Genomic DNA, 24,256 nt, shown 5'->3' with positions numbered 1-24,256 from the left:
GAACTAAAAAATATATAGTAGTCCATCTGCTGCTAGATGAGTCATGGTCTAGTGTTCAGGGTGATTTGAGGAATAGTTAAAAAGGCGATGCGCAGTGTAGATGCAAGATATTACCTGTTCAAGTTGAATGAAGCTACAGAGAGCCAAAGAATACAAAATAAAATGACCTATTACTACTCTCTGAAGATCACATAATACATAAATGCAGATAATACAGTAACTGCAAAATATGGGTAAAATATCAAATTAGTCACTGGAACCACTAGAGACTGAAGGACTTGTGGAGATTGACACTGAGCCACAAACACCAACAGTGACCAACACAAGAGTTGTGGAAACAGCTGCAGCGACACCTGCCGACCAGAACCCAACAGTACAGACAGAGCGAAACAAAATGTCTGTGCAGGTACTCATTGAGAAACTGTTTACTAAAATCTTCAGAGAAGCAGACGTGGACTTTCACACTGATGACCCACAGGACATCGCTAGGCATCTGCTTGAGTGCACATGGGCCCAAGTCAAGGGTGAAGACATCAATGTAAAAACCTTTCAAAAGCTTGACGAGGCCATTTTCATGGACCTGCTGGACAAGTGGAGGGATATAGATATGTTGCTGATTTCTTTGAAGACAAGGGACCCAGCAGTTGAAAAATGTATTATCTCCACTTTCAAACGACACCTAAAAAAACGCAGCACCATCCGCAGGTTCTTTTCCTCTGTGGGCAAAGTCATCTCTGCGCCCTTTACTGCACTCTGCAGATCACACAGAGTTGGTCCTTTAGATGAATTATAGCATTCATCTTGAAGGGAAAAAATGTCTCCAATCTTCTTTTTTCCTTCAAATTGAATGCAATAAGAGCTCAAGTCCTGCTTCATGTCCAGGATATACCTTCTCCACCACCGGCCGCTGTCGACAGACACGGACCAGTGGAGCAGGAGGACCTCGATCTGGGCCAGGACTTGAGCTCGTGCAGCCACCTCAGCAGTGTGACCACATTACCAGAAGCGAGGGTCCGGCCCCGATCCTGAGCCTTTCTAAGTTTGTGTGTTATCTGCCTGGTGGTGAGGTTTTCTCCGAGTGCTCCGGTTCACAAACTTTCTTCAAAACCATGCAGCAATTGGGCACTCTCAGTAGTCCCCAAAGGCTGACTGGTTTTTTTTTTTTTTTTTAAATCCTCTCTTATATATATATCCATCCATCAATTTTTTTACCTGGGGCCGGGTCTTCTCTCCCCACGACACTTCCTCCAGCTCTTCCGGGGGAACCCCGAGGCACCCCCAGGCCAGCCAAGCGACATAGTCCCTCCAGCGTGTCCTGGGTCTTCCCCAGGGCCTTTTCTTTATAGATAAATAAAATGAAAATAAATGCATCAACAAGTTCATGAACCTTCTAGAGCTCCAATAACTATAAATAAAAATGTTAAATAAAGATTTCAGAGTTTCAGTGTCTATAAATCTACATCACAGGTGTCTCAGTGTCATTGTGCATCATTCCACTAAGTGTCTTGTTCACAGTGAGCACCTGAGAGCAAAAGCAAAAGAAACAGAACATTTAAACAGCACTTTAGACTTTTTTTAAGACAAATATCTGAACAGAACAAATTTAGGGAAATTAGGATATTTGGTGAAAATGTTCCTGCACTCAATTTTGAGGAAGAGCGTGTTTTTAATGGAATGAAGATTCACCTGTTACTGATTCTTTTGGCGTCATGACATTACCAGATTATTGAAATTCAATTCAACTTTATTTCAGACTCAGAGGTTCACATTAGTGTAAAGAAAGAAACTGAACAAGGACAATAACACAGAGATGTGTTATCATTGCAGCTCACAAGTGTGCTGTGATTAAAACACCTACAGACAGCTGTTCCAGTGTTTCCAGACACACCAGGAGAACCTTGAGTCACTTTGTGTCTCGTGCAAATACTATGATCTACAGTCCTCTCATGTCCCCAGTTAATGGAGACAACACTGTCCAGGGGAAACGATGAAATTCACTCAGACTGCTGACTGTGTTCACACAAACGCTGGACTGTTGCAGACCGTCAGCTGTGTCTTCATTTCACACATTGAATCAGGTGCTCATTATTAGAAATCATAACATCAATTTCCACAATTGATGCAGCAGATGCTGTATTTCCCCATCAGAAATGTATTCCTGGTTTTAAAACAGCATTTATAATTTCATTTTGGGAAATAACATTTGCATGAATTTAGTGTTACTGAAACAAAATAAGATTGAAATTTACAAGAGTACAAGACATATTTTTCAAATCCTGATTACAGGCCTACATCTAAGGAACAACAGTATGTGCGTAATATGGATAATTAATGTTTTCACTGATGTGATATATTCCTTTAGCCCTGTATTGGGGCTTTCATTGAATTATAATTTATTCTCATTTGGCTATCAAAATAAAATATTTACATTTTGCCAAAACTCTCATTCTGTGGTTATGGAAATAAAAATCTACACCTTTATTGAAGACTGTATTATAAAATTGCAAGCCCAGAATTATTTCAGTGTACCTCACTCAACAATCTGAATAAATCATGTAAAAAGGAGTAATTATCCCCAACAACTTACACAACAATTTGTTCCATGTGTATTAATAATATTAAATGTCTGCTGTGGCTGATTAGCAGTCTCTCTTCAGTCTCCTCCAGTCTCTTTCATCAGTGATCTGCTGTGCTAATCAACTGGATGTGGAATAAAAAAGACAAAACGTTATGATACAAAATGTCCCTGTAAACCATAAACGGAACAGGTCCCATCATTTCATATCAAATATTAGAACCATGAACGCACCAAGCTAAAACTTCTCATCCACCGAAAGTAAAACTTTTTAGAAAAATTATATGCGGCTGATACTGAACATGAAAGTAACATCGATTGATTTCTTGAAGATATTGAAAAGGACATTAAAGATATTGATGACGGCTTCAGGACTATGTGCGACCTGAGGGTGAACTTAACAGAGGTACAAACATGTATGGGCTCACTAAAAGATAACAAATCTCCCGGTAATGACGGGCTAATATGTGAGTTTTAGAAAGACTTCAGTGAGGTATTGGCCATTGCATGGTTTTGAAGAAAGTTTGTGAACCGGAGCACTCGGAGAAAACCTCACCACCAGGCAGATAACACACAAACTTAGAAAGGCTCAGGATCGGGGCCGGACCCTCGCTTCTGGTAATGTGGTCACACTATTGGCTTTTTGAAGAAGCCAGAGGAAAAACAGATCTTCCACCAACGCTTCGTCAAGGACTCATTAAACTGATCCCTAAACCAAAAAAAGATTAACTGAGTATTGAGAATTGGAGACCAATTAGCCAATTGAATAATGACGCAAAGATATTTGCCACGGTATTTACAAAAAGGTTAAAGTCTGGACTGGATGAGATTATCGACGAAGAACAATCTGGGTTCATGCCTGGAAGAAATATATGTAATAATGTAAGATTAGTATTAGATATGATTGATTACAATGGATGATAGTTTATTCGTTGATTTTTACAAAGCCTTTGACACGATAAGTCACCAATTTATGTTGAAAAGTATAAAGTGTTATTTTATGAAGGCCGTTGAAACGCTGTATCGTGGTTGTAATAGCTCTGTTAAGTCGGCCCACAGGACGACTCCTAGATTTGATATCTGTAGGGGAATAAGTCAAGGATGCCCCTTCAGCCCTTTTTTGTTCCTCCTTGTAACTCAAAATATGGCTGTTGTCGAGGACAGTCTCAAAAATCTCTCTGGTCCTCTGGGTTCTTTTAATGAAGCAATAGGAGAAGCTGTTGAGTCCCAAAAAATCAGTTTTATTCTAACATCAATAGAATGTGCAAGGTTACAGAGCTCTGGGTCTCGACTTAACTTTTCCCTGATCCACAACAGAGTTGGGTCAGTTCACGAAGTCTGACACACTACCTCTCCCTGACCCAGTATTTTATAGACAGAACATGAAGAAATGCTGAAACAGTCGTCGGCTCCTCCTCGTTGCCGTTGGGCGCTCTCTCCCTCCTCTGCTCGGTCATCTTCGAGAATCCAACATCACCGGCCCAGCAACCTGTTTGCAAGGACAAATCTAGAGAGACAACCTTATCCCTGATGCCAACCTGTTTTATCTTAAGTCGAGGGGCCCAAGATGTCTCCCATGCCAGGCCTCCATCTCAAAACCTCCTGTTCTAGGTCACACTGGCCTCAGATATATTTTGCACACAAAGAATCACTCCTCGTCTAAATCACTTCTATGAATAATAAAGGAAAAACTTAACCAGGAGAAGAAGAATTTCTGTTGATTATTCAGTCACACAATCCATCAGCAGAAAATATGAATAAGATCAACATATCAGGATCCAACTATCATTAATATAAGCATATGCATGTAATCTAACTTTTATCAGAATATATGTGTGTAATCAAACTTATCAAAGGAATATGACCCAAATATCCATCAATTCCCCCTTTTGGTCTCATCTTACTGAGACCAACAAACCACTTACTCACGAAAAATCAAGAGCGGGGTCGAAAGCCAACATGTAGTCCCCATCTCCACCTAACACTGGAGCCTCAGGGACCAGTTCTGTCATCTGTTATGCTGGAGCATCCCCTTTCTCTATGGCTGCAACGACTGACTATGGCTGAATAACACGGCAACACAGAGATACATGGAATACAACAACAACCAATCAATATCACCTTTCATTGGGGATGTACCTGATTAAACGAGATTAAAAACACAAGCAATAAAACAGAAGTTAATTCATATGGAACAACCAAATGCAACTGTCAATGTTATCCCTAATTCCTCACTATATTGTCCAGTCCACTGGCCCAAGCTCGGTCCTCCTCTGTTTGAGTGGCAGGCGTGGTGTCAGCTGGTGTGAGATCAAACATACATCTTATATGCTGAAAAGCACCTTTCTCGTGGAGTCCTATTTCTCTCCCTGTAGCTGAGCAGAACCTCTCTCAACTTAAGATGTTTTATGCCTTCACACCTAATGACTCACACTCTTTACATAGCGAAGCTTATAATAAAAAAAATTAAAATAAACTGCAAATAGAATGACATAGAGAGATTAGAGAGATGGGATTTTAGGATCAACACTAAAATACTAACACTAAGTATCATTAGAATAAGAAGTAAAATAAGAATAAAACTAAAGACCCAAATAATAATAATAAGCAAAATTTAATAATAATGAGTAAAATGCAGTGGCATGCACAGACTTTTTGAAGGGCAGGGGCCAAAAGGAAAAAAAAGGCACATATAGCGCATCCTCGCCACTGAAGACGGCACTTTAGCACGCGTTTTGGCTCCCAGGGGGCACTTTTGCACGCGTTTTGGCTCCCAGGGGGCACTTTAGAGCGCGTTTTGGCGTCCAAGAGGGCACTTTAACACGCGTTTCGGCTCCCAAGAGGGCACTTTAACACGCGTTTTGGCTCCCAGGGGGCACTTTAGCATGCGTTTTGGCGTCCAAGAGGGCACTTTAGCACGCGTTTTGGAGTCCAAGAGGGCACTTTAGAGCATGTTTTGGCTCCCAGGGGGCACTTTAGCACGCGTTTTGGCATCCAAGAGGGCACTTTAGCACGTGTTTTGGCTCCCAGGGGGCACTTTAGCACGCTTTTTGGAGACCAGGAGGGCACTTTAGCACATGTTTTGGAGTCCAAGAGGGCACTTTAGCACGTGTTTTGGAGTCCAAGAGGGCACTTTAGAGCGTGTTTTGGCTCCCAGGGGGCACTTTACCACGCGTTTTGGCTCCCAGGGGGCACCTTAGAGCGCGTTTTGGCATCCAAGAGGGCACTTTAACACGCGTTTCGGCTTAGGTATTGGGTGTCCTCTCACAATGTGTGCTGTTTTGTTTAAAATCTTTGCTACACCTGCCGCATGCCTGGTGCATGGTGGGTGTCTGTGGAGTCTAATGCAACACTCACACAGGTCAACACCTGTCTCTCACCCCCCTTTTTCTGAAAAATCACTCCACTCACCGAATTTGTTGTACCAACACTGAGTCTTGGGGGAGCTGCATTTCAGAGAGAAGCTCTTTCAACACCTGATTAAAAATGCCTGGTGATAACATAAGCCCTGTGGCAGTCTGCTGTAGGTGAGTTGACGCCCCTTAAATGTGAAGAAGAAAATCTGTCTAAGGGCAGGATCAAGTGGGAGACAGAAAAAAGCGTTAGCCAAGTCTATGCATGTGAACCACTTGTGCGAGGGGGTGACAGCTGAAAGTGCGATATATGTGTTTGGAACTGGAAATGTGGGAGCAGCAATGATGGTATTTATGCGACGCAGATCATGTGTCATACGGAATTTGCCAGTGTTTTGTTTCTCTACAGGTAAAATTGGTGTATTCCAATCACAGTTTGATTCCACTAAGACACCTGCGGCCAGGAGACCTGTAATGGTGTCTGTTATTCCCTCTTCTGCAACTGGTTTGTGTGCATACTGTGCTTAAGAAATGGGGGTGACAGTAGAGCAAAACCCCACGTCTGTTGGTCCTAACGACCACAAAGAATCTGGGAGGGCATTTAGCAGGTTCCTAGCATCAGGGTGATCAGTTTTTCCACTGCCATTTTTTTTTTATTAAACCTTAATTTAACCAGGAATATTGGCCCATTGAGATTAAAAATCTCTTTTCCAAGGGTGTCCTGGCCAAGTGGCAGCACAAGTTACAAAGTTAAAAATTTCAATTTGATTGCCATGAAACCTCTCAATTTGCTGGTGTTCTAGTAACACCGAGTCATGGGCCTCCTGTGTGATTTTGTAAGCTTTTTCAGATGGAGAATAGGCAACACTAGGAAGCTGAGGCTTTTAACAGCCTTTTTGTCATAGGGCCAAGTTCCATAGCTTGATGGTCAGAATGTACAGCAAGAGTGATGTGAGGTGACGCTTCAGTGGACATTTCATAGTATTGACTTCAATCATCCTCTAGCAGTACAGCCGCCACCACACCCTCAGGCCCTGCCAACAAACAGGTCGATTTTACTTGTGCCACCATGTCTCCACTGCCATGAATGCCTCATGATATACACAAAACTCATTGCGATCATAGAACAATGTGATATGGAGGGGATCAGGAGGGGGAGCGTAGGGATGTAACATGTTTAGCCATGGCTTCCAGTCGGTGTATAGTGAATGCACCCCGCCTCCTTCCTGTGTTTCTGGCTGCACCAACCCCCAATAGATATCAGCCCACTGCCCCTCTGCAACCGGAGAGTTGTCTGGAGCCAAAACCATCTGTGAGTGAGAATGAATCCTGTTGACAGAACACTAAACGACTGTCAATTAGGAAAAGTCACAATCAGCCCGTCGGGCCCACACAATATGGAAGCACCACTCTTCACGAGCAGGTCTCTGCCCATTAAGTTCACAGGACAACGTGGAGATGACACATGTCTGTGCTTAAACACTTGGCCAGCAACAAGCACGCACAGCGGAGAGGTCAAAGGCAGATGACTTGGCTGTCCAGAGAAACCAGTTAGTTAACAGTGTCTTTGGTCAAACAGGAGCTTTAATGTAGAATATTTAGCTCCAGAGTCCACCAGAAAAGGCAAATCCTCTTCCAACACAGTCAATGACAGGTATGGATCTGCCAACCCCCTGTCTGTGGTTCCCTGGCCCCCTCATTCCTCATCATAATCATGACCATCAGTCCAAGGTGTCAGGATAGGATCACTGTTGCGGGGGCCGAGTGCAGGGTATTGAGTGCTAGGGGCAGCAGCTACGTTAGGTGCTTGATGAGTGGGAGGTTGGTGTTGTGCAGGCTGTGCTGTATATGCTTGTGGAGGTGCATAAACGTTGTGAGGTGGATATACAGGACATCTTTTCGCCCAGTGTCCGCGTTGGCCACAAGCAAAGCAGATTGTAGATTGCTCTTGAGGCATCCCTCTTCCTCGCCCTCTTGGCCTAGACCCTCCCTGACCCGCCCCCAGTACCATGTGTCCCTGACGCCGAAGCTGCATAGACACGGGCTGCATGGGCAGATACACCGGTGCAGGAGGAGCCTGATACACTGCTGGGCTCTGCTATGGATAACTGGCTGCTGGACCAGTTGAGCATACTGCTTCAGAGGTGTTTTCTTTGGAGTGGTTAGTTTGTCCAATTGTAATTTTAGCAGCTGCTCAGAGTTATTAGCAACCTCTGCTTCACGAGTTATTTGTTGTTCATCACTCTGCCGTACATAATGAGTCAGGGGTTTTTCCCATTTCTCAGTGCTGCAGCCTTGTAGGTCGGGATTTGCTCCCATTTGACCCTGTCCTGATTTAGGCATGCCATCCAATATTGCTTTTCTGAACAGTATGAGTTGCATTTTATCATTACTACCGTTTCAGTCCAAATGGTTTTACAGCGCACTAAAAACTCTTGCATACCCTCCTTGTCCTGTCTACAGAATGTCAAAGAGTGTAATGCTCCTTCTGACACAGGATATATGTCACGCATTGCTTGTCCAATTTGTGTTGCATATTGAAGAAATGGTGTACTATCGGACACCGCAGTTGTTCTGGCTGAATCTTCAATTCTTTGTTGCTCATGAGCAGGGAGTTGGTGCTCTCCAATCTCCCATCGCCAATTTCCAGCCATTAGTTAGTTGAAAAAATTTATTCACCCAGGTATATGCAGTTCATGTCAGTGAATGAGAATGGTTGATATACCACAGTGCCACTACTTTTAGTTCGAAGAGGCAAATTGAATTTTCCTCCTTTTGAACCTAAATTGACCTGATGAAAGTCTTCCTGCTATCTAGTGCATGCACATGTGCATAGTGCTGGTGGGGGTGTAAGGGGGAATGCAGCTGCGTTTGTGTCTTCCTCTATCTGTCTCTCAGGGTCATGCCTACACCCACGACTGGCACTCATATCACAACAGTCACCAGGAAGAGGGGGAAACACTTCCAACATTTCTGTAATCTCAACTGCATAAGCCATCTTTCAACTCTGCCTCCTCATACTCTGCCTCCTCAGGTACAAAATGCCTGATGTAACATTAAGTAGCGGCGCCTGAATAGTACGAGAAGTTTCTCCTATATACCGGGGAGGGGCAGTTACTGTTTGTGTCGCAGGCAGAGTGTGTAACATGGCTATGTCAGGGTATAGTCTGGGGTTTTGTGGCTCCGGAGATGGAGCACTCTTGATCACTGTCTCATATATCTGTTAGTCTCTGTTGTCTGTGTGGTTGTGTTTCTGTCACGTGCTGCACAGGTCAGAGTCATAACATGGATTGAGGCTCTTCTATTCTCTTTTTCGCCTCTTTCCACTTTCTCCTCCCAATCCACTTTCCTTTCCCTTCTGTTGCTTTATGCTCCTTCAAGTCTTGCACCACCAATTTCTCAGCTCTTGCTAAGTGCGTCAACAGTTTAGTTTTTTCATGATCTCGTACTCGCTGTACCTCTGGCGCTGACTTCTCACTAGTACAGCGTGTTTTATGCCGACTCTAACGGACAAAGGTGTTTCAACCCCTGGGTTAGGCTGGCATTTCCCTTTTACCTCAGTGCTCCCTCCTCTGGTACATCCAGCGTCTGGACACGCTTAAACCCTGTTTTCTTATTTTTATTTTCTTTTTAACTGTTTTTTTTATCGGGACGGACTTTAAACCGTTGGATTTTCGCGAGGCCTTTCACCCCTACAGGTTACCACCCCTCGGGTCTACCTGCTTTGCGCCTTAAACAGTGAGGCCCCTTACGGCTCTTCCCTTAAGGCAGGCATGTCAAACTCATTCCATAAAGGGCCGTGTGGCTGCAGGTTTGTTTCGTTTGGGACTCAACACCCACCCTGAATCAGCGGAGGGTCCAGGTGGAGATTATGGTGGGTGCATCCCCCTGGGAGCAGCTCCTCAGGTGGTTGAGCAGCCAAACCCATCAATGGCAGCTCCCACCATGAGCTCTGGACCACCACTGTTCCCAAACATCATGGAGCAGCCAGTTTCACCTGTACGGTCAGGCAGGTGTTTATAGGCAGGGACAGGTAAGATACTGAGTATAAGTGAGGCCACTAGGAGTAGATCAATACCCTTATTGATACGGATGCTTGTTGATGGTGGATGCTTGATGTCAGTGCAGAGTAATTTTAACATAAGATCACTTTGTTGTCCCCTCACGTGTGTTGAGCTGTTCACTCCTGTGTGGCTCTGCTGATCAATGAACTAGAAACTGCCAATTAGCCACAATTCAAAAGCAATCATTCAGGAGAGCTCAGTGCAGTGAAGCTGTCATGTGACTGTCCTGAAAATAAAATAGATATAATAGACATTTAATGAAGTAAGTCAAAAATTAATTGTCCGCCATTTTGATTTTGATCATCATTTTGATCATTTTTCATTTTTCTGATGTCTTAAAAATCGATTTTTAAAAAGCAGTTCATCCAGAGCCTGCGCTGTGTTGGACACCTGTAAGCAACACACACATACATGAGTGAGCACAGCTGATGGCCTTTATAGGAGTAGCAGTTTATGCTGTGCAATAAACCAGCCCCACCTCCACCTCTCCTCAAATACACACACACATGCAAACAGGCTGAAGAGTCCAGAGCAGAGGGCTGCTGCTGTGTAATGCCCACATAGCAGCATGAGGGTTCAATGCTTTCTCAAAAACACCTCACCAGAAGGGGCCACATCTAATTCATTTTTCATACTATTCAGTTTGACATTTATGTAGACTTACAATTTTAGTGTTATAAATCATTACTATAAACAATGGCTGAGTCTGCAAGTGTTCAAGTTAACAGAGTCAAAACTGAGTTGTGAGGGTTACAATTTTGTTGCCTTTGAACATTTTTCATGGACCAAGTTAAAATATACTCTAATGCAGGGGTCACCAACCCGGTGCCCTCGGGCACCAGGTCGCCCGCAGCATCCACATCAGTCGCCCATAAGCCAGTTCTAAAAATAGCACTAATCACGAATTAGCTCTGTCTAAAATTTTATTTAATTGTGTTGCTATTCTTTTTGGATTACATTTACAGTGATATAAATTAAAAAACGAATACATAAAAACGTCAAAAAAAATGTATATCATAAAAAAAAGTTTAATATACGAACTCTGACGTAGTATGGGTCGGAGGTCAGTCTAGTGCGCATGACAAACCAGTTTTGCTGAGATGAGCTCGTGAGCGCTGCAAAGATGAGGAGACGAACGCGTTTTCTACCCACAAAAACATGGCAGAAAAAAGGAAGAAAACTTATCATTTTCACAGTGAATGGGAGGAAGAGTTCTTTTTTACTAACGTGAAAGAAAACTGTGTGTGTCTCATTTGCGGTGCGACTGTGGCGACGGCTAAATGGCACAACGTGGAGAGACACTTCAGTACATGTCACAAAAGCTACCATGCTAACTACCCAGTCGATTTTTGTTAAATCTTACATAATTGATAATTTGTACAAACATGGTTCAGAGTTTATGATTTGATAAAAACTGTTAGTGGCTAGTAAAAACTGAAAAAGATTTCCTGCAAAATGTTGTGGAAGTGATCATTTGAAAATGAAACTATTGGATATTGCATATTGAAATGTATCTGTTTCCTACCTTGCTTAATCATTCTGAATAACTATTGTGATTCACTGCGATCAGTGTCTTCACATAGAATATCATTAATAATAATATAAAATTAAAGGTACACTGCAACTTTGTTATTTCAGAAGTGTATTATCAAAGTGGTAGCCCTTTGCATTACTCAGTGCCCTTGAAGTAGCTCTTAGTTTCAAAAAGGTTGGTGACCCCTGCCATAGACTGTGTGTTTTGATGCTAATGGCCATCGACTGAAGCATAACCACTTAGCTCATTTGGTGTCATGTGCAAATTATCGTATTATTGTTCTTAATAACTGTTTACTTCAGAATATCTTTCTAACCTGTCGTTCACTACATGTGTTGGAAAAAAATAAGATGGTGGTGAGTCTATTGCTGTGTGTATGTGCTGTGGTAAATGCAGAGGTGAATGTTTGGTGCAGTTTCTCACTGTTAGCGGTGCAAGGGGAGACATATAAGCACAGTAGGCCTTAATGCCTTTAAATTACCATGAGTTTCTCTGAATTTAATGCAGTTTTCTACAAAAATGAGAGGGTACTATGCATTCTTTCTTTTGTTTTAGTAAAATGCTATTTTCTGTGTTAATTAGGACTGTTTCAGATCTTTAAACTGTTATTAATGTAGTTACAGTACTCAAATTTAATTATAAAATGCACTTGTATGTATTTATAGTTTCACAACTGTGTTTTTTTGTTGTACAGCTGAACCTTTTGAGAGCTTGATTTAATCCAATTAATGTGAAGGATTATTATTGATTGGTGATAATCAACATGTTATTTGGATCTCCTCTGACCTCTTTGTAGGTCAGGTTTTTTGTTTTGTTTTTTTCCCCTGTGACATCAGTAAATGACGTCCCATCCACATCCCACCGTCCAGTGGAGAGCTGCCAGCTGGGTTTTCGTGTGAAGTTTCAGAGATCCCGAGATACCCAGCGTGAGCTGGGTGGCGAGCCGCATCGAAACGACTGATACTGAACTCAGAGTGGAGAAGGATTCTTTCATTCCCCCTTCCTCACGGACTGTGTGGTTGGACAGAACAAACATACACTGATACACTTGACACGGAGCCGAAGGAAAAGAAGGGCCCCAACAGTAACTTTGGGACACAAAGGGTTTTATTTTGTTATTAGTTATTTTTCATTGAATGCCTTGCAACTATCTGTATTTTCATTGTGTTATTGGTTATTAATAACAAGTGGCCACACAAAAAACTCAAACCATTGTCTGCGTCTTTTAACTTCACCAACAACAAGGGCTCTAAGTAGCTTATAGTCTTCAATTACTGGTCCATGTCTTAGCATTGACTATTACTTACCTGTGCTGTTATAACATGGTAATAAGGGTTACATAAAGAACAAACGGAAACGTGTCTCCTGCCTTGAGTAAAGTGAACTGTGTGCCTTAAAGGTGAACTTGGTTGAAACTTCCTGGGGTGAAATCCCCCAGGTGGCTTAGTGTATAATCTGACTTTAGTGTATAATCTGACCAGAAACTCTTATACTTCATCACTTCATCACTTCTCGCCACATATGGATGAAAGAAATTACAAAGTTTTTGTCAGATTTGAGGAGTCAGACTGATTAATCACTGTGGACCCATGCAGCGGTCTTAACAAAATCTTGCTGTGAAGATAAATTTAAGTGCAAAGCTTCACAGTAAACTGGGTTTAAAATTATTTATACTTTGAATGTTTTATTATTTGGGTTTAAAGAGAGAACATGCAACATTGTTTGTGGTCTGTAATAAAGGTTAATAAAAAAGCACCACCACCATGCCTTGCTCCTTCAGATCATCGATGAGATATGAAATGTGCATTTCTTCAGATGGTTGGTGGATGGATGCAGACAGACAGACTTGATGAAGGAATAGCTGATGTCGGTTTTGGTGATGGTCACAGCCACAGGTGCTTTGTACAGCTATTTCAGAAACACTGGTTAAATTATAATTACTTGGCCCTAGTATAATAGGCTGAAGCCATGAAAAGGGAAAGGGAAACAAGAATATAGCTCAGCGAATAAACTATCATCCAATATATATTCATTGTAATCAATCATATCTGATACTAATCTTACATTATTACATGTATTTCTTCCAGGCATGAACCCAGAATGTTCTTCGTCGATAATCTCATCCAGTCCAGACTTTAACCTTTTTGTAAATACCGTGGCAAATATCTTTGCGTCATTATTCAATTGGCTAATTGGTCTCCAATTCTCAATACTCAGTTAATCTTTTTTTGGTTTAGGGATCAGGTGGTTGGTGTATTTTTTCTAAAAAGTTTTACTTTCGGTGGATGAGAAGTTTTAGCTTGGTGCGTTCGCGGTTCTAATATTTGATATGAAATGATGGGACCTGTTCCGTTTATGGTTTACAGGGACATTTTGTATCATAACGTTTTGTCTTTTTTATTCCACATCCAGTTGATTAGCACAGCAGATCACTGATGAAAGAGACTGGAGGAGACTGAAGAGAGACTGCTAATCAGCCACAGCAGACATTTAATATTATTAATACACATGGAACAAATTGTTGTGTAAGTTGTTGGGGATAATTACTCCTTTTTACATGATTTATTCAGATTGTTGAGTGAGGTACACTGAAATAATTCTGGGCTTGCAATTTTATAATACAGTCTTCAATAAAGGTGTAGATTTTTATTTCCATAACCACAGAATGAGAGTTTTGACAAAATGTAAATATTTTATTTTGATAGCCAAATGAGAATAAATTATAATTCAATGAAAGCCCCAATACAGGGCTAAAGGAATATATCACATCAGTGAAAACATTAATTATCCATATTACGCACATACTGTTGTTCCTTAGATGTAGGCCTGTAATCAGGATTTGAAAAATATGTCTTGTACTCTTGTAAATTTCAATCTTATTTTGTTTCAGTTACACTAAATTCATGCAAATGTTATTTCCCAAAATGAAATTATAAATGCTGTTTCAAACCAGGAATACATTTCTGATGGGGAAATACAGCATCTGCTGCATCAATTGTGGAAATTGATGTTATGATTTCTAATAATGAGCACCTGATTCAATGTGTGAAATGAAGACACAGCTGACGGTCTGCAACAGTCCAGCGTTTGTGTGAACACAGTCAGCAGTCTGAGTGAATTTCATCGTTTCCCCTGGACAGTGTTTCCATTAACTGGGGACATGAGAGGATTGTAGATCATAGTATTTGCAGCAATGCAGTGCAGAACCTGTGAGGCTGTGGTGTCATCTGTTTGCAGCATCATATCAGTCAGTAAAAAGTGAATGAACACTGCCATCATGTGGAGGCTTTCCAAATAACAACCTGAAAGCTATATTTTGTTTTATTTTACAACTACATGAGTACATGAGAAAAAAGTGGAGCATTTATTGTGATTGTTTTATTTTGGTTAACTGAACCTACAAAGTTTAGGACTCAAGCAGACTGAATGCTGACATGCTGAAACAGACGTGTGTGAACCCGTAGGCTATTTTGTTTTGAAGAGTGTTTCACGTGGAGAATACAGTATGACAATGCATACATGAACATATTGAAACAATATCAGAAACAAAGAAGCTTTGTTGTGCATATGGGGAAAAAATTCTACTGAGCGAAGCTAAACGAACAGAACTTGATCGTAATGTCCTGAACTGAGTCGACACAAAGTGACTCAAGGTTCTCCTGGTGTGTCTGGAAACACTGGAACAGCTGTCTGTAGGTGTTTTAATCACAGCACACTTGTGAGCTGTGATGATAACACATCTCTGCGTCATTGTCCTTGTTCAGTTTCTTTCTTTACACTAATGTGAACCTATGAGTCTGAAATAAAGTTGAATTGAATTTCAATAATCTGGTAATGTCATGACGCCAAAAGAATCAGTAACAGGTGAATCTTCATTCCATTAAAAACACGCTCTTCCTCAAAATTGAGTGCAGGAACATTTTCACCAAATATCCTAATTTCCCTAAATTTGTTCTGTTCAGATATTTGTCTTAAAAAAAGTCTAAAGTGCTGTTTAAATGTTCTGTTTCTTTTGCTTTTGCTCTCAGGTGCTCACTGTGAACAAGACACTTAGTGGAATGATGCACAGTGACACTGAGACACCTGTGATGTAGATTTATAGACATTGAAACTGTTGTTTGAAACTCTGAAATCTTTATCTTAACATTTTTCTTTATTAATAACTTTCACAGAGTTTTTCCTTTTGTCGTCGTCTTTGCTCAACAGCATTTGTCTCTTCTACTCGATGCTGTGGCAGGGCTGTCCTGCGATTCTGCTGCCGTGCTGGTTGCCTGCAGGTCAACGTCAGTGGCTTTGCTCGATGACCTGGCAGGGCTCTCCTCTGATGAGACATCCTCGAGGTCTCCCTGCCTCTGTCTACGTGGTCGACATGAGCAGAGAGTGTCCATGTTAATCTTGCATTTCTCGAACATTTTGCAGGCATGCTCGACCACAGCATTGAGTCTATGTGTGGGAGTGGGGCGCTGATATACAGGCGATGTGGACTGCGATGCGGACTGCGAAGCGAAGAGGACAGAGTTGACATTTTCTGCTACCTCTTAACGTATGAGGGACGACGAGCGCCCCGGGCTGTCACTCCGGTCTCCATCCTCCACAGACACTGCAAAACTCTGGGGGAGCGTTCGGTCCAGACTGGACTGAACATGCTTCTCAGACACGGCTACTTTCTTGCTTCGAATAGCCTCTGAGAAGATTTTGCACACCACAGAAATGATTTCCAGCATCAATCCGGCCATCATCATTTTAGTGGCATGATCAGGGGAACCTTCTTTCAACAGCTGTCACTGGCTTGGTGTTAACCCTTTCAAAAAGGATTCAACCAGCTGGCGAACTGTCTCCCCTTTAATCTCCGGTATCTTCTCCATTGGTGATTCTGTTTTATCCATCAGAACTGGTTCTGTATCACCTTTTTTTTTTATTTAGCATTATTTTGAATGCATATTTTATTTCGCCAGATTAATTGAATTAGTTTATAGCTGCAGTAGTTTGTAGCAGCTTTAATTTACCCTCTGGGAACATTCCCAGATCAACAGTGGTTTCCCACCAGCCCGAGCTCTCTAAGAAGACGAGGAAAAGCTGGGCCAGAATTGGAAGAAACCTGGGGGAAGAGCAATTCTAAGAGAGGTCCTCCCCTCCACGGACAGCTGGCTGTTCTTTGGAAACCAGAGTCCCCTACTGTTCTGTGCCTGGTCCAAAAACGCATGGAAACAACCTCTGGAGCCACTTCATCCACCTGGGCCTGCTGTCCGTCTTCACCCGCACTCTATCTCCACCTGCACTCTCTAGTGGCACCCTGTCCACCATCACGGCTTTCTGGAGCTTGCTAAGCTCTGCCGCCCGGCTGTCCAGCACATGCTTGTACGAATCACAGAGCTCAGTGAGTGCGTTGTCCACGATCGTCTGGACCTGACTGACCTTGAGGCAAATCAGTTGCTCACCGGGCTGAATGCTGGAATCCTGCTCCTCCTGCTCCCTTGTGGATTGCGTGTTTGCCTCTTCCAGTTGGCGGCTCCGATCCATATTGACGGCAGATGCCAGTGCCAAACTTAAGACAGACTGCTGGGCCTCCTTCAACCGACAGGAGGGGTCTGCCTTCTTCCTCTCTTTCATCATTGAGTTAATGGCCCGCGCATAGCGGTTTTTAAGCGTCGTATCTGCCTTTATTAGCGCACGACAGCTTTCCACATCCTTTTGCTTCTTGGCGTTGGTCTTCTCCAGCTCCATCTTGAGAGCTTTGATTTCTCTCCTCAGCCCTTTTGAATTGTAGGTGTTCACTATCTGATCACCATGGAGCCGATCAAGGACCGCCAACAGGGTCTCAATTTTGGCTTTCAGTGGGCCTCTTTCACGTGGCTTACACCACATGAGGCTCATCTTGGTGAGCTGTATGTCCTGGTGGATGCTCGCCTCCCAGTCTTCGACATAGGCACGCACACCAGAGGCCAATGTTGCTGTGTTTGTGTTTGCCATTTGTCTTCTTTGTTGTGCTTCCTGATGGTGAGGTGTCACTTTAGATTTGTTTTCTGTCATAGATTCCATCATATGTTTTCTCACACTTGTCAAATGAAATGAGTAAATACGTTGAATAGTAATGGTATGTGTAGTCTGTATAAGTTCAGGTTTATTCATACATCTCAGCCCTTTGATAAGTGACGTCACAGAGGAACAAAGGAATCACAGCCCGACGTCAGGGATCAAAGGAATTCTGATCGCTGAGCCCCGCCCCCCGAGCGCGTCTTCAGCATAGCAACCGTTGCTAGGCACGGACTCTTTTGCCGGGTTTTCTATTGTAAATGCTGTTTCTATAATTCTAAACGAGGATACGATTTACAGAACATAAAAATGAAAAATCAACATTTGATATATGGTCTTTGTGCTTTTTAAATTCATTGTGTGGGTTTCAGTGTCCGCGTAACTTCCAATCATTCTATTTCCAATTCTGAAACGCAAAAAAACATGCATTTTTAGTTGTCCAATATATGTAGCAGATTTTAAAAGAAACACACAAGAGCCGTTTTCCTTAAAAATTGATTTATATGCACCAACGACTGTTAAAAGTGGTTAAATGGAGAAAAGGATAAATAGAAAAAAACGAGTTGTTGCACAGGGCTTCGTAGAAGGAGCCAATCAGTGAACCCCTGTGGGCTCACGTGATCATCCCCGCAGGGTCACGTCTGGTTTCCTCTTCCGGTTCTGCAGTCAAGTTTACCTCTGCTGCCTCATATGCTATGTGCTCCAAACCGCGAGTAAAACTGCTGCCATCCACGGGGTAAGACATGAAAATAATGTTCCAAACTGAGTTGTAGTAATTTTTGATGTTGAGCACTGGTTGACCGGTATACTGTTAACATTTCAACTTTGTAGAGCTCCGTGAGATCGGACGATTTCCGCCGACCTGGCGAGGGTAAATGGTGAAACTGCTCCTAGCTTGATAACTCGGTGAGTGAAAATGCCCTTGAACCTGTTTGGTTAACCTGGAAATCATTTTATATTCATGTATGACCTGTTTAGTTGTGTGTAAAGCAGCTAAAAGTCGCGTTATATAGCCATGAAAAAAAGGGTGCTAATGGTGCTATAGACGCCATAGACTGTGTGTTGTGATGCTAATGGCCATCGACTGAAGCAGAACCACTTAGCTCATTTGGTGTCATGTGCAAATTATCGTATTATTGTTCTTAATAACTGTTTACTTCAGAATATCTTTCTGAACTGTCGTTCACTACATGTGTTGGAAAAAAATAAGATGGTGGTGAGTCTATTGCTGTGTGTATGTGCTGTGGTAAATGCAGAGGTGAATGTTTGGTGCAGTTTCTCACTGTTAGCGGTGCAAGGGGGAGACATATAAGCACAGTAGGCCTTAATGCCTTTAAATTACCATGAGTTTCTCTGAATTTAATGCAGTTTTCTACAAAAATGAGAGGGTACTATGCATTCTTTCTTTTGTTTTTGTAAAATGCTATTTTCTGTGTTAATTAGGACTGTTTCAGATCTTTAAACTGTTATTAATGTAGTTACAGTACTCAAATTTAATTATAAAATGCACTTGTATGTATTTATAGTTTCACAACTGTAAGTTAATATTTAAACTGAAGATTTTTGTTGTTCAACTGAAGCTTTTGAGAGCTTGATTTAATAAGGATTATTATTGATTGGTGATAATCAACATGTTATTTGGATCTCCTCTGACCTCTTTGTAGGTCAGGTTTTTTGTTTTGTTTTTTTCCCCTGTGACATCAGTAAATGACGTCCCATCCACATCCCACCGTCCAGTGGAGAGCTGCCAGCTGGGTTTTCGTGTGAAGTTTCAGAGATCCCGAGATACCCAGCGTGAGCTGGGTGGCGAGCCGCATCGAAACGACTGATACTGAACTCAGAGTGGAGAAGGATTCTTTCATTCCCCCTTCCTCACGGACTGTGTGGTTGGACAGAACAAACATACACTGATACACTTGACACGGAGCCGAAGGAAAAGAAGGGCCCCAACAGTAACTTTGGGACACAAAGGGTTTTATTTTGTTATTAGTTATTTTTCATTGAATGCCTTGCAACTATCTGTATTTTCATTGTGTTATTGGTTATTAATAACAAGTGGCCACACAAAAAACTCAAACCATTGTCTGTGTCTTTTAACTTCACCAACAACAAGGGCTCTAAGTAGCTTATAGTCTTCAATTACTGGTCCATGTCTTAGCATTGACTATTACTTACCTGTGCTGTTATAACATGGTAATAAGGGTTACATAAAGAACAAACGGAAACGTGTCTCCTGCCTTGAGTAAAGTGAACTGTGTGCCTTAAAGGTGACCTTGGTTGAAACTTACTTCCTGGGGTGAAATCCCCCAGGTGGCGTTGTCGTTTGTGTTGGTCTTTCACATAAAATGCCAATAAAATATATTTATGTTTGTGGCCGGAATGTGACAAAATGTGGAAAAGTTCAAGGTGTATGAATACTTTTTCAAGCCTCTGTATCAGCAAAAATCTGTCAGTATTCATGTGATGTCAGTGGATTTCACACCTTCGTTCTGGCCTCTTCTCTTCACAGAGATGACCTGGCAGAGGTGCACCTGAAGCCAGAAATCCCTCAAAACGCCTCCGTGTGTGTTGTTTGCTCTACTAATAGTACATTTCAATCTAAATATGCCAACAACTCCAACAAGGCAGGTGATGCTTCCAGCTGTCTTCACCAACTGCTTGTTGTCTGCACTCGTCCTTCTGAGCAACCAACTGTCTGTCCAGCTGTCACCATTATTTCATGACCATCTCACAGTCTGTCGCTACTTAATACTGAACATTTACTTATTACAATTATCATGTGAAGAGTAGCTAACAGTCTGAAAGAGAAATAGATTTTAAAATGGGAAAATTTAACTGTATCAAGGTCTTAGTGTATTATTCAACATAATATTAAATGGCAAAGTTCAATAAGCAGAGATTAGTGTGTGTGTGTGTGTGTGTGCGCGCGTGCAGCAGAGCTGTTGATAACCTGGAGGAGGATCCTTCTAATATCTCCACCAGGGGGGGCTTTATTTTATAGAAACAGAAATGTCAGGAGTGGATGATCCACACAGATCAAGGACAACATCGATGGCAGATGTGTAGTCAGTTCTGGGTATTGCTGCAGTTGCAGACTATACATGAAACATGGATGTATCAAGAGAGAGGCTGGACTGTCCCCTCTTACTTCCTATGCAGAAAATCACTTCCTGACCTCCATCTGCAGTTTAAGCCTTGACAAAAGAGTCACGTGACATCATATGCAAACAAGCTATCTGGGATTACTCGGCCACAGCACCAGCCAGGGCATGCACAGAACGCCATGAATGTAGTTATTGTTCATAACTGTGAATGAAACTTGAACCAAATGAAACTTGGACCTAAGATATATTTTTGTTGTACAACTAAACCTCTTTGAGACCATGATTTGAGCAAATTAATACAAAATGGAGTGTATTTAATTGATAACAATTCATGGAGAAATGGTAAAGGAACAAGATTTACACAGACAGTGTGTGAATGTAACAAGCCATTTGGATCTTGTCTGGCCGACCAACAGGTCAGCTGAGACACGAACACATCACTGAGACACGACAGCAACACAATGCACACAGCAAGGGACGCCATCACAAGGAGAAATAGTGATAAAGCAGAATCTGAGGAGGACTAGTTTCTGGTTCTAGAGAAACTAGAACCAGAAACTACAGAATGAAGCAGGTAGAAACACGCACGCACACACAGTGCTGATGAACATCTGAACAAACTGATCTTGCAATCTTCATGTTGTGTTCATTTAGATGAGTTCTGGCGTTCTAATAGTGTAACACAGCAAGTTGTTGTGCCTTCATTTCCCTATAATTTGCTTTGTTTCCTGTTTGAAAGCCATAAAAAGTCCAAGTCAGAACACTGATCTGATCCTGGAACGACTGGGAGAGAGCGTTTACTTTGCTCCTCTTCAGAAGCACTCGCCCTGTTTGATGTGAGCAACGCTGCAGAAATGATCAAGCAATCATCTGTTTTCATCTCCAACAAGCTTTTCTTCTGTAGACACTTTTAGTGTTTGAATAAAGTCGCAGTTAAAACATTAAACATTTGATTACAGCTCATTAAAGAAGAGAAGCTAAAGTTATGACAACCTGCAGTGGATCAATGGAACAGAAGTGACATGATGAGACTAATAATCAGGACATTATCAGCTCAGTCATGTCTGATCGTGGAAATACAGATCTTAATAATCAATGAAGCACAAATATCTTGTTTAGTTCCAGTGCTGTAAATCTCCAGAGCCTGAAATACAACTGCTCTGTGGAGAACATGAGACTGTATTTAACACTCAGCCATTTCATTGAATATACATGAGTGTGAGATGTTGCTACTGCTTCAGATTAACTGGACAAACATGAGGCCCAGACTGGGTAATAACATACAGGTGTAGTAATAAGAGGGCAGATGGAGCAGACTGGTCCGACACCATGTTTATTTGTCCATTGGCAAAAGCAATTTGGCTTCAGCATTTTGGCTTGTTAGCACCTACAGTGTTTTTTGGAGCAGTAAATTATTCACAAAGAATGGGATGTAGTCACTGTTTGTTGTTTTCCTGTCTATCATCAGCTCTGATCATAAGAATAAATATAACTTTCCCCTCGGGGAATAATTTGGGAGAGTAACAACAAGACATTTCAGTGTCCAGTGAGAAGTTGTTGCATCCACATGGTGTCCAGCTGCTCAGAACTGGCTGCATCTTTAGCGGAAGTGACGTTTCAGAGCACATTTAGGAAGCGGCTGTTCCCTCACAGCCACTAACAGCATCACAATGTCCGTCCTTATGATCGTCGACCCCTCCAGTCAAAGCAGAAAGCCAGTAAACCAGGCTAGACTTCTACCTCTGAACAGAGCGAGAATCATATCAGTCCAGCACACAGCGATTCAAAGCACTCTGACAACAGCTGAGAGGTTATAGAGCGTCATGTGACACATTCCTGTCACTCAGCTCTGGACGCAGACAGAAATGATGGAGGTCAGTTCTCAGTGATCTGACTCAACACACAAAACAGTCTTCGACAAGGGTTTGACACTGAATGTAGAGTCTTACTGTCTCTGCTGAAGTCCAGTGTAGAGGTCAGGAGGTGGTGTCCTCATCACTGCACACACACACACACATACTGCAGGGTCAAACTGGCCACTCTTACCTGAAAGACAGAAAAAGAGGAGAGCAGACTGTGAAGATTTCACGTGTTCTTTCTCTTCAAATCATGTTTCCCACAAAGATCCACCTTCTGTCATTTGTTTGTCATTCAACACTTTCACTGCGAGCACTTTACATTTAGCTGAACTGTGACTTTAAGGCGCCTCCAGAAAGACCAAACGAAGCTGACTGTTTCACAATCTGCTGATCTGTATGAAGAGATGTTGAACACACGCTGCTGTGCACGTTTGACTCTGTCTGAATTCGCTGTATCGTTCACTGGATCAAATGAAACAACACGTGTTTGCTGTTGCAGAGACACTGAGATGTTTGTCCTCGTCAACAGGGATGTGAACGCCACATGAGATGAAACAGACTCCAATTTTTCTCAACAATTGAGACCATGAAGGCATAATCAGCCAAGTGTTCCACTTCTCTGCTGCATTCGTGGGTGCATTTCACTTGATCACAACTTCTCATAGTTGCTTGTGTCTCCTCATCAAGTCCTGAACATCACAGGAGACGTGCAGAGAGGACGGGAGGAAGACAGGAAGCAAGTTAACTGACTGACTTGAAAATGTTTAAAGCTCGACACTGATGAGCCGCCCACACAGGATTTTCTTCCCCTCTAAAGATGACAGCTGTCATATTTATTGTAAAGCTCAGGTTAACACCCCGACTGGAACATGAAGATCACTGTGGAAAGATATTTAGTATTCCACTTCAATGATAATGTGGAAGAAACTCACCTCTCAACTACTTGAGCTAAATATTTGTTTCAGAGTGTTGCTGTGCGTTAATTTAAATCTCCTCCTGATGATGATGATGTTCTGCAGGTTTTTTTGATATCTCATGAGCACTGATCTCAAGTTTTATTGCTCTGCTCTAAATTATAATGGATCAGCCAGTGAGAGAAAACAGACTCCGTCACATTTCATGAGATGAAATGAACAAAATGGGATAAACTCAATAATCTCCAACAGTGGTAATTATTATTAAAGACTGATTCATTCATAAATACTGTCAACAGCAGCTCAGCAGCTCGAACTTCTGCAGACGTCAAGCAAACACACACTGATAATGTCATGTCTCGTCGTGTCTGTTGAGGTTTCGTTCACTGGCGTCATGTTGTGTCTTGCACTTCCTGTTTTATTGTGAAACCTAACTTCCCTTTCTTTTCCGGTCCTTGACTTCCTGGTGTGTTTCCCGCCTGTCTGATTGTCTGCCCTGCCCTGATTGTCTCCACCTGTTGCTCGTTACCTCATGTATATATTGTCTGCGTTTTCCCCTGTCCTGTGCCAGATTGTCTTGTATAGTCATTGATTAGTCATCGTCAGTCTTGTCTAGTTACCTTGTCAAATATCTTGCCTTGTCGACTTAGTGTTTCTTTTGTTCATTGTTTGCCTTTTTGAGAAACCTTAACGCCTTTAGTTACCTTTTGCTCTGAACACCTTTAGTTGTATTTTGTATACTGAGAGTTTTTGTTATTAAACCGGCTTCGAGCCTCTTTTTGATTTCCAAGTGTGTCTATGAGTCTTTGCTTTTGAGTCC

General features: G+C 42.1%; 1 long non-coding RNA gene across 1 annotated transcript; it reads left to right on the top strand.

The window, feature by feature from the left end:
• Nucleotides 1-18,200: 18,200 nt before the first annotated feature.
• Nucleotides 18,201-20,450, top strand: LOC121620957. Its single transcript, XR_006007598.1, has 3 exons — nucleotides 18,201-18,295; nucleotides 18,391-18,465; nucleotides 19,224-20,450. It is a non-coding gene; the product is annotated as an uncharacterized LOC121620957 (long non-coding RNA).
• Nucleotides 20,451-24,256: the final 3,806 nt, after the last annotated feature.

This window comes from Chelmon rostratus, chromosome 17 (assembly GCF_017976325.1).
Source record: "Chelmon rostratus isolate fCheRos1 chromosome 17, fCheRos1.pri, whole genome shotgun sequence".
In the NCBI taxonomy this organism is placed as follows: domain Eukaryota; kingdom Metazoa; phylum Chordata; class Actinopteri; order Chaetodontiformes; family Chaetodontidae; genus Chelmon; species Chelmon rostratus.
Note: the sequence above shows the minus strand (reverse complement) of the source record. Positions and strands in the feature narration are given on the sequence as shown.